This window comes from Motacilla alba, chromosome 2 (assembly GCF_015832195.1).
Source record: "Motacilla alba alba isolate MOTALB_02 chromosome 2, Motacilla_alba_V1.0_pri, whole genome shotgun sequence".
NCBI classification, from domain to species: domain Eukaryota; kingdom Metazoa; phylum Chordata; class Aves; order Passeriformes; family Motacillidae; genus Motacilla; species Motacilla alba.
Window position 1 is genome coordinate 13,524,703 of NC_052017.1, and position 15,632 is coordinate 13,540,334.

The window sequence follows — 15,632 nt, forward strand, 5'->3', positions numbered from 1 at the left end:
GCACAGGTGAGGAGTAGGATGGTCTGTGCAGGGTTATCTTTCATCTAGAGAGTATATTTGCAAGGACCCTGAGGAACTCCATAACCTTTAATGGGACTTGTAGTTGATATAACTACACCTTCACCCCTCAGCTGATCCCCTCCCCACTCCCTGCACTGACGCCTGTGCAGTGACACACTGCTGCTCTTCAATTGCACATAAATCAGGGCCAGAGAGTGGAGACAAGCCAGGACAGTATGGAAGGAGAATTTAAGTGTAAAACGTAATTACCTGGGCTGGAACATGGCCAGGGCACCAAGGTTAACACCTGTATGCTGGTGAGAACTGCCTGTTGATATTCTTCCAGAAACCATTTTCTACAGAGTTACAGAGAAGATCTTGTTAGTCACTTGGTCTGATCTCCTCAACACAAAATTGGTTCTTACTGTCGTGTATTCTGTCACTTGTGTAGTGCACATTGAAATGGGGTGTGTTCAGCAGCATTATGTGGGCTCTTTCTCTTAGAGCTCTTTTTTGAGAAGACAATTGCCTGATATTTAATCTGGGTTGGTTTTTTTTTTTTTGTTTTATTGGCTCCATGTTCTCTTGAATGTACTAAGGTCTACAACAGAAAGACTTAAACCACCTGAGATTCATGGTACCTGGGCGTGTCCCTTGAGATACTAAGAAAGGAGGAAAAAAATATTTTGATAAATATTTGTGTTCCTCAGTCACAAAACAGCAAGTTAACTGCTGCACCAGAAAAGACACAAAGCATTACCATCTTCCTTTCCTTCTTTGTTCATAGACAAATGGAATATCACTCCTTTTGTGTGTTTAGTTTAGTAGTATTTTTAATATTTTACCCTCTTATTTCATTATTCCATCTTCAGTCAATTTTTTTTTCTCTGGGTAGAACACAGGAGTGCCATTTCAAGCAACTCAACAGTCACATCCTTCATCATTCTGCCTGAGCTACTCAAACCTTCTGAGGCAATTCTGAGAGCAGAGCTGCCTCTAGTCATTCAAGAACTCTGAAAAGTGGCTTTAGATTTCTTTCTCAGTTAGGTATTAATCATGTCTTAAAATCCTCCATATTTTCATCTGAAGGTAGCTATCTCTTGAACACATATCTCACTAGTAGGAGGAGAAATACATTTTGTTCTGTTCTTGACCTTGTTCTTGATGGGTGTTTTTCATTCGTAAGAAGCCTACAGCATTGCAGAGGTTCTGCACAGTCTGTCCTGATTTCATATTATGCCTGTCAGTGTTACCTGAGCATCTTTCAGAGGAGGTCTGCAGGACATTGTTTCTATTTGTCATGTGAGGCTGAATGTGGACATCCAGAAGGAAAACTTGTCATTCCTACAGATTGAGCCAAGTCTTGGTAGCTGTGGCTGCAATATTTTATTCCTTACAGACGAGCACTGAAAAGGATTCTGCACATTCAGCAGCTGGGTACACAATCTAGCATTCAAGTTAAGCAGTGTAAGATCGGATTTTTATTTTTTGTTGTTATTGGTTTTGTGGTTGATAGTAAAATGATCATTAATATTTCACTGGAATTTATTATAAAAGAGAATTATATTGTAATGTTAGAGGGAAATGTTGAACCTTTTATGTGATTTTAAATTGCTGTGTATCTAGTCTGACAAATTGTGCTAGTGTATAGGAAATAAAAGGAACTAAGAAAAGTTAAACTCATGTGAGCAGAAGAAGGCAATTTTATACAGTAAATAAATACAATATTAGGAAGGATGGCATGAGGGAAGTTTTGATGTGAGAGGAACATGTCAAAACAGGAGGATATTAAAGTTAGAAGCATCATGTTAGTCCTCAGTTGGAAGCTGAGGACTAAGGATGAGAATGAGGTTGTATGCCCAAGGCAAAAAGAGCTCCCAGACTTTGGCCTTGGAGATGACAAGAAGGTAGGATGAAGATGCCTATAGGGGGCAAAGAAATGTAATAATTACATTCCAACAATCTTTAATGTATGTCAGTAAGGTTTTTGGCTATGATATAATTCACACATGATTCACCAGAATGCAATTAAATTCTGTTGTTATACCTTTTCCCCCCATATGAGCTCTCTTCCAGGATTCACCTGAGATTAGGCAAAAATACCTGAGCTCATTTATTCCCACCCTGCAACTTCAGCAGTGCTGCAGATACAAAAATGAAGTCTTGACTGCTGCATCCCATTTGATACCACATCAGAACAATTTAAAGAGGCATAAAACAGCAGGAGCTGCAATGTAGGTGTTCAGATTCTTGCTGCTCGGCCACATTACTATCTTGCTGTAACTGCAAGGGTGTTGCAAACTTGATTAAAAAAATTAATGATGAGAAACAAAGGGATGAGCAAAGAGACCAAAAGAAAAAAGTGAACAAACCGTGCAAGAAGTTTATTGCATGCAAGTCATCCAATTATCCCTCAGAGTCCACATCCCTTGTCTAATTGCCTAAGTTGATCTTTCTTCAGGACTGAATGGATTAAATGAATAGCAGGGCCGGTGGAAAGCAGCCTGTGGGAGGCATTTGGTGAACAGGCTTGCATGAACAGCAGAATAGAGTTTCTATTTGCTTCTGTTTGTCTGGGCCTTCAGTTATCAAAAGAGGAGCAAAGAATGAAAAATGTGAGGGTTTTTGATTAGTAAATAGTCCCTCTGGCTCAGAGTTAAGACACTGGGGGATGCTGCAAAGCCTATCCTGATACTTTTTATGCTGTGCTAGTCTGTATGGTATATCTCTCTCTGGGATCATAAACTCTCACTTTACACTATATTAAGTTCATTTGAAAAACTGAAGGAAAACTTCAGAATATCTCACTACATGTTCACTAGGCACTGGAGAATGTGAGGATTGAGCTGGCATTAAAATGAGAGTCAGTGGCATCCATGTCTCATAGCAGTCACACGTGCCAAACTCACAGTGGAGGAAAGATGACTGTCAAACTTAATGTACATTAAAGGACTTCTGTTTAATACATTCCTCTGCAAACACACCAGATAAGAAAGAGTCCTGTCTAATAGTTCAGTAGCTCACCCTCTTCTGCAAAAGATCTCCTGCAATTATCCCCTCTAGACAACATCCGTCCCCTTTCCTCCTGCAATGTTAGGGGTGGAAATATTATTATGGGAATGAAATAAAGAATATCCTGTAAAAGAATGAAAAGAAGAGGAAATCAGTCTTTTTCCAGTCTTGTTTCCTGTTGGCCAAAACCTTCAGTTTTGCCCAGTACATTGCCCTGTGAAAAAGTACATTTAGAGCACAGAAAAATCTTCAAGGGTGATGTTATCTTACTTTTAATTGTACAATTCCATAGAGTGTGGTGCAGTATTTTGAAGAGTTTATATTAAGATTAGGTTGTCTGTCTCACAGTTGTTATGTGAAATGTTAAGATGTAACATAGCATTAGAAAGAAAGGAGGCCACAGAGATGGTAGGTCGTTCATTTGGGTGTCCTCAGGTGACATCAAGCTAAGAAATTAATTTCCTGAGAGAAGCCTGCAGCAGAATGGAAACATTATCTGAGCTGGAAAGGGCTTAGCAAAGGGGGCAGAAAAAAATATGTTTTCTGAGCAGTCCTAGACTTATACCTGCTCATGCCTTCCTTACTTATACCGCAAATTTCATTTAAAAGTAAGAGTTTTAAAAATTCCTATGCAGTTATTTCATCAGGACCATTTTCCAACTTGCTCTGCGGTTAACACTGAAATGATTCGTGCAGTCATACTGTTCTGATTGAATAATTAAAGCATTTTGACAGGCTGAATGTACAATGGATTACATATGCTTCTCTCTCTAGATCTATATATATATATGATGATTAACAGGACTGGGTCTTATGTCATATTATTTGATGGTTCAATGAACTGAGCTTTCATACTGCACTTAAGAGTGTTGATAGAATTAAGATAGTCATGATGGTTTATGGATCTGGCTGTCAAATTAGAAAATTTCACAGAGTTAAAGAGAAAAATGTTTGTGACATGTAGAGAACTTAAAGAGGTGCCACTGCTGTGTTTAGATCCAAAATTTTTCATTCTAGATTCTTCTCTTAGCTCCTGGAGGATGAATGGATATCTCTGAAATATTCTGATTTAATGTGGTTCCATTGGGCCTAAATCTGTTGGGATGTGTCCTAGCCAAAGCTACCTAGGCTCCACAAAAGAAGAACTCAAAGTTTTGAAAAGGAGCTTATTCATGCTGAAATTAGAAAGCCAAGCTATCTATATAGGAGAGAGCTGGTATCCTCAGGAGGGCAATTCAGAGCATCCAAGTGAGATAGCTTTAGGCAGAGTTGCAAATGCTCCCTACCCATACATATTAATCCTGCCCTGAGGTCATTTAGTTACCAAGTTGATATGAACTCCTAAAGTCCAGAGTCAACCAAGCTTCCTCTCTGGGCATGGTTCAAATGGAAGTCCATTCACTGAAGGCTTGGCCATCCGTAGCTCTCCAGGGCATTGTCTGGTTTGCTCTGATGATGTTTTGTGATCCTGATGTTGTGGTGAATCAGCATCACTTTTGCATCTGCCTTTACAATCTTGACATTCTCATTAAATGGAGGCACTGAGGAGGATGTTCACACACAGTGTGGGTGTTAAGAGAGAGAAGTCTATATAGTGCATAGATAGAGATACCTCCCCAGGGAAAATCAAAGCACTCTAGGAACGTGCCTTTCTCTAATGCCTGGGACATCCAATTTTCATGACACCCGTACTGAAAATTACATGTGTGAATATCCCATGAAAGGAAGATGCAATGCCTAAATGTAAATATTTGGAGCAACTTTGAATGTCCTAAAGGTCACAAATCTGGCCTATAGCTCCAGTCAAGAAGGAGCTGCAGCTGCTGTAGGTCCATTTCATATTGGCCATTTCAATGGAAATAAGTCTTTGGGTCACTAAAATGACACTTACATTTCCATGTTTAGGCATCTGAGTTGCTGATACTCACCAAGTGACTTTTAGCTACAGTTACAGTAGTCAGGGGGAAACTTAAACCTGATTCATATATATGCAAGATCAAGCTTAAAACCTCTGCACCTTCCTGCCCTTTCCTGTTGGTTAGATCAGTGTCTGTTCTCATTCCTGAGCATGAAAAGGCAAAGTATTATGTCTGAATTTGATAGTGTCTGGACAGCAATTGTGTACTTTTAAATACTCCAATGTGCTTAAATGTTACAATATTTAAATACATGTAAAATCGAAATATTTGTATGTAAAACAAATACTATGTAAAGGAATTAATTTATAGGATTATAATAATCAAGTACTTGCATCTCTTTCATCATAAAGTGTTTTCTTGGGCAAGACTATATGCAGCACAAAAGCACTATATGCAGCACTATATGCAAGCACTATAGCTTGCTGAATCTGGCCAGTTTTAGAATATTTCTGGGCTTGTATTCTTCTGGATATTCAAATATTGTTAACTAAACACTGCCTGTTTCCTATTTTGAAGCTTTTTTTTTTCTTGTAACGTGACTTAAATGCATGGATGTTTGTTATCTCTAACTAGCTGTCTCTTTTTGATGGGTATTTAAATATCACAGAGCCATAGATATGATAACCAAATTGATAAATAACTGGGGTTTTGTCTTCAAGAAAGCTATTGTTTCCATATTGTACTATAAAATTTTATATGCTTCAGTGAAAATAATGCCTGAATTGTTGGATAATGTGTGTTTGTAGCTTTTGAGTGAACTCTCCTGTGCAATCTCTACATACGTGAAGTTGAATTTAAAAACTAAATGTTGTTTACAGACATTTCCTCAGCAATTTCAATTGCATGTGATAGCTCTAATTTGGTGCTAGAGAAGAATTTGCCTTTCAAGGACTAAAAACCAGTTGTATACAGTCATCTATTTTTACATGTTCCATTAATACCATTTACTCAAGCAAGACAAGAACCAGTTTTGTAACATATTTTGAGAATCTGTCAGACTATAAAACTTTTTGCTTTATGTAGATAATATAGTATATGATAGATTGGGGGAGACATTGTTCAAAGAATAATTTGAAAAAGCATATAAGAATTTTGATATCTCAGCAATTGCAATATTGCTTAAGAAGTCGTGGCATTATGTAGTCAATCCCTTAAAATGCAATAATAGATTACTTTAATAGTTGTAATGGAATTTTTCTCACTTGATTATTATAATTGGCTCAATAAGTAAAACATTTAAAAAATTTTATTTTGGCAGTGCCAGCATGACAAAGGACTTACTTAGCATGAGAGTGTGCAAACAGATGTTGTTTAACTTCATAGGCAATAATTATTAATGGAAAGACGTTTCTTAAATGATTTTCTAAAGGATGCACATCTTTTCTGTAGGTGATCTTTCCTGCTGTCCAACTCTGAGAGCCCCCCCATATGATGCAATAGGTTTCTCAAAAAAAAGGAAATAGTTTATTCTCCCTGTTTGCAGTGAACAGGACAAAAATACTGTATTTACAGGGGAAGTAAAAAAGATATTTTTGTCTAGTGAGAAGGAAGATGAAGCACAGGAAGTAGATTACTTGTCAAGCTATGGATTTCTCCAACATGAGAAGTCTTTATGGTCACATGAGATTGGCATAACCAGGTAAAGCTTGTTTTATGAGAGCAGGACTTTCAGGTCCCTTTCAGCCAGAGAAAGCCATTTGAATTCACTGAGCATTTTTTAAATTGTGTATTATATGGTATTTTATAGAGGTCCCAAAGTAAACCTACTGATTTTTCTTTTTTGGGGAGGTAAGGACATTACTATTTTTCTGTTAGTCATGTAAGATTTTGTGATTTTTTTTAGGAATATTTGTCTTGGTAAAATAATTTTTTGTGGCATGCTGTTCAGTTTTATTATTAATAATGTTATTACTATTATTGTTATTTACTAGTAGTATATACATAGAAGTTTGAGAGAATGTTTTGCTAGGACTAAGAGGAGCAGAAAAGAAAAGGAGAACTGTTAGAGGTGATAGTATGACCCTTTGTGCTATAGCTCAAAATATAGAAAATTACCTTGCCTTAACATAAGCTCAATATGTTATGGGAAGTTGGAAGTTCAAAGCTAGTGTTTTGAAAATTCGTACAAAAAGTATCTTTGCCAGAGAGGCAAATGTTTACTTTTTGTGTGTCTGAAAAAGAAAACTATAACTACTATGTTTAAACTGCTGTTATAATAAATATTTTTAAATAAGTATATTGCTTTGGCTTCTTTAAGAAACACCTCATTATTACTGCAGTGATCTTCAGGGTGCTTTTAATCAGAAAATCATGTAAATTGGTGTACTAGTTGGCAGCTAATAGGCTTCAGGCTTTGGATGAATTATTTTGTGCTCATACAAGTAATAGGCATATTAAATCTGAGCATTTCATCATCAAATCTCTAATAAAAGTGAACACATTGAATAGTCATACTTAGCACTTGTAACGTGCTTTGCTGCTCTGAAGAATTGCACAGACAGTTGGAGCCCTGTGTGTTGTTACCACTGCTTCAAAAAATAACCAAAAAACAACCCAGCTAAAGCAGTCAGTAATGCACATCACATTGATGGGGGAGGTGTGTATCAGAGGGGTTGTTTTATACATTTGTACTCCTCTCTGGATACTTACTGTTATAAGATATGGAGCAGATGGACCTCTTCTGTGGTCTAGTCCAACTGTTTTTGTTTCTTTAAGGTGGAAAATAATTAGGTAAACAAACAAAAAATCACCAAAAACCCCAAAAAACAAAACAAAACAAAACAACAACAACAACAAAACCCCAACAAAACAAAAAAAAACCAACAAAAAAAAAAAACCCAAACAAAAACAAAACCAAAAAACCCTAGCCAAAAAAGGGGCATAAGTAAGAAATCTATGGTTTTGTGAACTCATTTGCACATGCAGTTCACTGACTTGCTGACTTCTTGAATTCACATGCAGGCACTTTGTGAAGCAAGTAGGAATCATCAAGTCCAGCTGTTAACCTAGAAGTTTTATGTATCATAATTGACTGGGTGGCACAGATATAAATGTCTCCATTTTATTAGGTGTCTCCCACTCTGTCTGACTCCAGATACTTATGAAGTTGCCATTTCAGTCTGAGACAATATGCTCTTCAGTGACAGTGGTGAGAAAACAGATGGTACTTCATGGTAGCTCCATGCCCTAGAACTGCATGTATCTACTATGCAAGTACCCGAGTTTTATTCTTGGGCATGTTGAGTGGGGTGTTTTTGTTAAATCACAAATGAAGATGGGTGGTAGAAGATGAAGATGGACTTTGGGGTTGGCTATGGGGGCTACCAATTTCAGCAGCTGTGGTAAAAATTACCACCACTTGCAAGATGTCTACTATTTTTCAGCACCTCACTTATTGCTTTGCGTAGCACTGTTTAGGGCTGTGGAGGGGAATATGAATTATGCAGCTTGTATACTAAATTTTTGTGGCCAAATATTGTTCACTTCAGTTTTCTGACTGCTTCGTATTAAACTTCTCTAGCCTCATTTTCAACTGCTTGCACCACGTGTCTGTGTCAAGAGAAATATTCTCAAGTCAAGCACGAGAAAAGCAGGGCATTCAAAAACATCAACCACATCTGAATCTTTTTCCCTGAATTTGCTGTCAGATTGTTGTGTGAAGGCTGCCTTGGAATCCCAGGGCTGAGCACATCCCATGTGCAAAGTGTAGCTTTGAGCTGGGTGTGTTCCTGCTTCCAGATTGCACCGTGGGATCAGGCCTGTGTCACACACATAAGTGGTTTGTGCTGCTTTAGATTAAATTACATTCCATCAGTGCTCTAGATTTTATTATCATCAAAAGAAACATTCAGTTCACCTGCCACTTAATCTCCCCTCTTCCTTCTCTCCTATTCAAGACTGAGAACAAATGTTGACTGAAATTATTTTAAACCCACACATTTGAGACATATTAAACTTAATCTTTCTTGTCCTAGGATGTTTGAAGTTGTCTGCTTTGTCAATTATCAACATGTTGGCTTCTGCTGGACTACATTCAATACTCTTCTGTTTCATTATAGAAAATTAAATTAGAATTGTGGGCTTAGCATACATTTTATCTCTTTTTATGCAGTCTTTCTAGTAATATGTTTTATGTTTTTAAATATTCAGATTTTTAATCTTCAACCTACAATTTGTCTTTCAACAGTGGCAAGACGCATTTGCGTATGGAACTCTGCAATGTCTTTTCGAGACAATACATCCTCTACCCTAATGTATTGTATCTATCTATTAGATTTCTCATATTAAATGAGTCATTTTAACATTCATTTTATTTATTTTTTTTAATCATGTGTCTAACAGCAGGCAGTGTTATTTTTCTTCCATGGGCTTTGCTTATCCACCCACTTCCTTTTTTGTCATGATGAATTTCCTTTGTAGTTGATTTTCTGATTTGACATCCCTCAGGCTTTGCCTTCTAAATCAATATCTTTCAGTGAATGTTGTTGTGATGAGCTCTCCCCTCTCCAATTTAAAGAATACTTAAGAATAACCCAAGTGAAGATTTTTTATGATATGTCAATTTACTTTATCTTCTTGTGTCTGTTTCTCAGTCAAATCTAAATAAATTATTGTCTAAAGGTTTCTCATTTTCTACTCTTTTAAATTGCTACAGTCCAGATTTTTGTTTTCCAGGCTGGCATTTATCTTTGTCTTGTAGCTGTCCACATTTTGAAGTATACAAATACCACAGACCCTGATGTTCCTTCATTAAATGTATTTGAGGTGTTGACCAGATTATGGAAGTCATCAATTCCCTCTTAAGACAGAAAATGCATCTCAAGTTCTGTGGAAGAGGGGGAAAAATAAACTCTTTGTTTGCTTACTCATCTGGGAAACTACAGTCTGTTGCCGAAGTCAGTTATCATGAGCTTTGATTAGAAACCAGCAAAGACAGCTGCTGGAAAACATAGTGAGAAAGATTTTATCCGCTTAGAGAAGAGTTCCTTTGACTTTGGAAGAGCAGAGGGACATTGCTTAGGGAATATGAATATGCATTCCTTTTAATATGTAGATGGCTATGGATGTAGATATTCTAGCTTGCAGTGGTTGTTGTTGTTGTTACAGTGTCACTCTGTCTCTCTCTCTCAAGACTCTTTTATGACCCGAGGGTCCTTTTTTCTTTTATTTTAATTATTTGTGTTGCATCCATATGTGCAGACTTCTAGTATATCCGATTTTGCAAAATGTGCCTGTGAATTCATTTGGCTTTAGCTGAGTGATCACAAGTTTGCTAGTTTAGTCTTCCAAACAGATGGAAGGAGATACATGGTTAGATGCTACATTTCTGAGTGGTTTTACATGTCATTCCATTTATCTGGTGATTTTCTCAACACAAAATTTCAACAATAAATTTTTAGTTCAGTCTTAGATACTTTGCTGGAAAGGCTTGTTAACCTATGAAGCTTCTTGACTGCTGCAGTTTTGGAGGTTTTCTTGATTTTGCAGATTTTCCAAGTTGCTGAAGGATTTTGCATACAGAAATATTGTGTGGTTGAAAAGATGAACCTGAAAACATCACCACTCATGTTAATATTGCCATACAGAGCCACTTCCCTTTCCCAGAGTTCTGGTGCTCTGCTACTGTAAACAACTGGGCTGCTGTGGTGTCTCACCAAAAAGAGGAATGTTTTGTTGCCTTTCCAGTTTCCTCCATTTCGGATGGTCTGACCTCCTCCCAGTGGCAGGTCAGGAATCACAGAACCATTTGCTGAGACAGATCTGCTCACTGGCTACACAGAAAACTCTCTTTTCTACCCAGGATAATTTTCTGCTGAGGCTGAGGCATCACTTTTCTCACAAAGTGCCTGGTGATCAGCAGAGCTGGACTTTGGTGAAAATGGTATTAGTTTATGAGTGTGGCTGTGGGAAAGGGAAGAAATGCTCATGGAAATGGCACAGACATAATTCTGTGTACTCGGATGGCATCACCTTTCTGTCAACTGGCAGTTTAGGGTGGATGTGTGTCATGCTGTGCTTTTCCCCCTTCAAACCTAGAATGATATCAAGAGCTTCACTGTCAGGAGTCAGACCTGGCTTCTTTCTGTCTTAGTTCCATGATATTTGCACTTACTTTGTTATGTTCATAGCTGACCCTAAAGTAAAGTACAAAGTGATACTGTTTTAAATCCTGTAGAGTTTTGCAGGTTTTTGCTAGGATTTTGGTAGGGGTGATTATCTCATTAGTTAGAGCAAGATGCCAGTAACACCAAGGTTGTGGGTTAGATCCCTGTGCAGGCCATTCACTTAAGAGTTGGACTCAGTGATCCTTGTGGGTCCTTTGCAACTCAGAATATTCAGCAAGTCTGTGATTCATTCTGTGTCATTACTGTAATTGACAAAATAGCCATCTTATAAGGCTTGTTTCACCATTTCAATTTAAGAACTCCATGTTTTTCAGTTTAGGTATTTAAGTTTGGACTGACATCTATTTTCTATAATCCACTACGTCTTATTTTCAATCATTATCTATGATTTTGAAACAGTTACCTGAGGTTTTCTGCATTTTAAATTTGATGCCTAAGAGGAGATCTCATCCTTGGAAACTGTTGACTACATAGTGTGCAAATATTGCTAGACCAAGATTAATACATACAGACACATGTTTATCTAAGGGGAACAAAAGGTGTTCTTAGCATTTGTGAAAGTGGATGATATGAAAAGAAAATCTGAAATTACATGGGAAGAAATAGTTTAGTAACTAATCACGAATCTTCTGAAATTTGAAGTTACTGATACAGCCCAACAGCAGTAAAATGAAAATATGAGGATCAGCTTTGACAGAATGACTAGAAGAAAGCTCTGAGAAGGGTGAAGAGGTTATTGATACTCCAGACGAAGAAGGGCCGCCTGAGCAGTGTCAGTGACCCCAGTGGGAGGAGATATAAAAGGAAGATTTTGGACACCTGAGCCTGGGTTGCTCAGGTGGAGCAGATGTTTTTAGTTTCACACCTGGCTTCTGCTCAGGAATGGCAATGTCCATGGTGTAGATGTACAAAACTAATGGGAATGTAGCTGACGTATTTCTATTCTTTTATTGCAATTGCTTCGTTTTCTTTACTCCTCTGTTTGAAACCACATTGTTTAGGGCAGAGCAGCAGTAGTTCAAATTCCATTTTTAATTTGAAAGCAATGGGATTAAGTTACCTGGCAAGAATTCAGTGGTTGGAGTCTTGACATTTAAAACTGTTTATTTCACAGGATTAGACAGATTTCTTTTTCATCTTTAGTCATTGAAAAAAAATAAGCACATTCCTTGCATTAACATATAAGCCACTGCCTATAGAAGTGTTTAAGTAACTCTTAGTCTCTTTCATGGCATCCTTAAATTTTGAAGTTAATAGGTTATGATCTACTTTATAAAACCACATTTTTTTTCAAAAATTATAATAATTTCTTATAAAATTGTATTTCTATTTCTGTTAATTTGCACTCTGCCTTGCAGTATCATTGGCAAAAGCCAACATAAAATGTATTTCTTGTGTGGTAGTGATCAGAATGTTATGTGGGGTGCTGCAACACAGCAATGAATGTAATGTCAGTGTATTTCGAAGGTCAGATATAGTGTATCAGGTGTGAGGGTACCTGACTCCAGGTAAGAAGAGCTTCTGGAGAGGAAAAGATGCTGAGAAATTGAACCACATTGGAACTTTACATCCTGGTACAGACTTCCCTGTGTTCAAGGGATCCTCAGGGAGACCTGAATGAGCCTTTTTTGGAATGCCTTTGCCTAGACCTTGCTACTGTTTGATTTAACATAGATATTGGAGAAGCTCCATGTACTTCAAGCTCCAGGGTGTTGGGTGTAACTGTATGGCAAATAACTAAGTTTGAGTCCTTGATGTTTATAGTTTGGGTGAGACAGAAGCAAGAGTAAAGCCAGAATGAGAGAGAAGGAAAAATATGAGATAGTTACAAGTTTCAGCTGAGTTCACTTAGTGGAAGATTATAATAGCATATTTTATACTGAAAAATATGAGTATATAAATAGGGATTATATGTATTTTGTAATTATTGGGTGTGATTATGTGATACATTTTGTTCATTCAAGGACATATTAGGCATTAGATAATTATACAGCAATGATGCAAAATTTGACACTAAAATTAGTGCTTTGAGATTTATATCTTTTTTTTTTTTATTTTAAGAAAGACCTTAAACAGTAAGGCCTTCAGGTATGTGCAGTGTTTACTGACTTGTTAGGGGTTAAGATGTTACTGTGCCCTTTCCTGAATCTGCTCATTTCCAAAGCTTAACCCTTTAAAATACTCTATTCAGCTCATTTCTGTGGCAAGCTGTGACACTTAAATAAAACAAAGATTACATTCTCAGATCAATGACAGATCACACAAAAATGCTTTCTTCTATCCTTGCTTCTGACCGTATGTTTAAAAAGTCACAGGAAGCCAGCCTGTAATCTGTGGTTAAGAGTTTAAAATCACATGCATTTTTTTGTGACACATACATGTGGAGTGCTGTAGCAGTCTGTATTAGCTCTAAAGGCTCTGTGATTTGACCTTGACATCTGTCAGATATCTTCTCTCACACACACCCCTACCAAAAAAAAAAAAAAAAAAGGGAGATGGGCATTTTGGAGCTCACATATGTGTATGTGATTTTACTTCCCTTAAAACTACTCCCCCGGTTACTTTGTATTTTAGCTGCTGTTTTTAAAAGCCATCTACATATATTTTAGTGTTATTTTCCTGTGTGCTAAAATTTTACATCTGATGTATATGAATATTCTTTTCTTTTTGAATAATTTTGGTCTGAGAAGTCATATTTTCACACTGATTACTCAATGCCTTCAGCAGATAGTCTTCAAACCTAGAGTGATGCTTTAACTGGTAGCTTTTACATGGAGGCTGAACAGACCTCACACAAAAATTTGTCATGAAATCCTGAAACATGCAGCAAGGAGGAGAGAAATTTGTACAAAGTGAGACTGCAATACCAATAGGGAAATTTGAGGGGATTGTATTAGTTTCTGTGACAGATTAATGTTGTCTCTGCAGCATTGTCCTCCAATATTCTCCATACCAATATTATCAGGGTATCTTTAACCAACTTAAAATTTAATGCCTCAAATAATGGAATATCCATTCTCATCCTAAGAAAATTTCACATGCCTAATAAAATGCATGTGACCCACCTGATTTTTCGAGGATGAATGTTTCTGGCTTATTTTGTAAGACAGCACAATACCTGCAAAGCTGCACCAATCCCATTGGAATTATTTGTGGCTTCAGTGGATAGACCTGTACATTCTGTTCAGTGTAGACTGTTAGCGTTTAGAGAGAATTGTTTTGCAGTCATTTTATAAAGACAGAGGAGAGGGAAAGATATCTGTAAATATTCTAGGCATATTTCAGTCTTAAGACAGTGTCTTGACCCTTGAGAATATTCACTTAAAATCTCAGGTTTTTAACTGTTCCTTTAGTTGCTTGTGTTTCAAGGATATTGGTTTCTCTGATTTAGCTGTTTGTGTAAATTTTATGGATGGAATGCAGTGACATGTAAATCATCAGTAGTTTTTGGCCCTTTGATAGATAAAAACAGATAAAATGAGAGCATTCTATCTTACAAAAAATCCAAGAAATTTCAGGAAGTAAGTTTGCTCAAAGAAAGAAGCTGATTTAACAGTGCTGTGATTTGTGTATCACCAGTGGGAGGTGGCGTGTTTAATATTGTGTAGAAGCATAAGGCTCTTATTGTCTGTGATAGTATTTGAAGTGTATTTTTCCTTTCTAAATCTGCAATCCATAGCTATAGCAACAAATAAATATAGCACTCACGTTTACAACACAGTTATTATATTTTACATTTGCTATAAAAGGTATATTTTAAAATAATTCTCAGAAGATAGATTATAGCAGTTTTATATCAGGGTTAGCTTTCTAATGGGTCCTCAGAGTGAGAATGTGCAGCATTTGCTGTTTATTAAAATGAACCACTAAGTTTTCTAGACCTGGTGTTAATGTTATGAATTGCATTAGGAATTAGATGTTCAAACTATGCACGTGATTGTATTTCAGAATATTCTGGGGTTTTTTTTATATCAATTATCTCAGGAATTTCATGGTTAACTACAGTTTGCCACAGTTATAAAGCAGGAACTCTTATTTATTGGTCAAGTACTATATTTATGTTTGAACAAAACACCTTTTGTTTTACTTTGCTTATCAACAACCACTACTGTTTTCAGCTAAGGTTACATTTAATAATTAGGTTTTCTAGGGGCAAGAAGTCAACTATATCTTTAATGAGTTCCGTGACATCACTGGTGCTGCTTATGCTCCTTGGCAATAGTCTGCTTTGTGTGAGCAGATCACATTAGCTTTAAGAGAGTAGCACAGATGCCAAGGTCAGGGCATTGGTAAGTAAGAGATCTTTGAGTAAAATAAAGGCCTAAAACTATCCAAGGCAAGGGAACAATGAACTGCTGTTCAGCAATATGGTAGCAGCTCTCTAAAGTTATTTTGTTCCATGTTTGAGTGTTTCCTATGTATCCTTTGCCTGTGATGGTTGGGTGAGGAGCAAGCAGGATCCTGAAGGTTTGGGCTAAAAGTGGTAAGAAGAAAAAATATGCTGACTCCATAATAGTACTGCCCTTTCTGCTGTTTTTCATGTTTGAGCACTCCAAATGTGGTGGCACCTTTAATC

The 15,632-nt window shown here is 37.0% G+C and overlaps 1 protein-coding gene and 1 long non-coding RNA gene across 18 annotated transcripts in view; one reads left to right on the forward strand and one right to left on the reverse strand.

The window, feature by feature from the left end:
- The window catches only part of PARD3 (par-3 family cell polarity regulator), a 443,621-nt gene that overhangs the window by 357,785 nt on the left and 70,204 nt on the right, over positions 1 to 15,632 (forward strand). The window lies entirely within an intron of this gene.
- The window catches only part of LOC119697771, a 63,137-nt gene that overhangs the window by 11,727 nt on the left and 35,778 nt on the right, over positions 1 to 15,632 (reverse strand). The window contains exons 2-4 of one of the 2 annotated variants that reach the window (XR_005255932.1): positions 7,581 to 7,639; positions 3,025 to 3,136; positions 271 to 356 (exon numbers count right to left, since the gene is read on the reverse strand). This is a non-coding gene — a long non-coding RNA (uncharacterized LOC119697771). The remainder of the gene's footprint in view (positions 1 to 270; positions 357 to 3,024; positions 3,137 to 7,580; positions 7,640 to 15,632) is intronic. The other variant, XR_005255933.1, reaches the window with a different exon arrangement.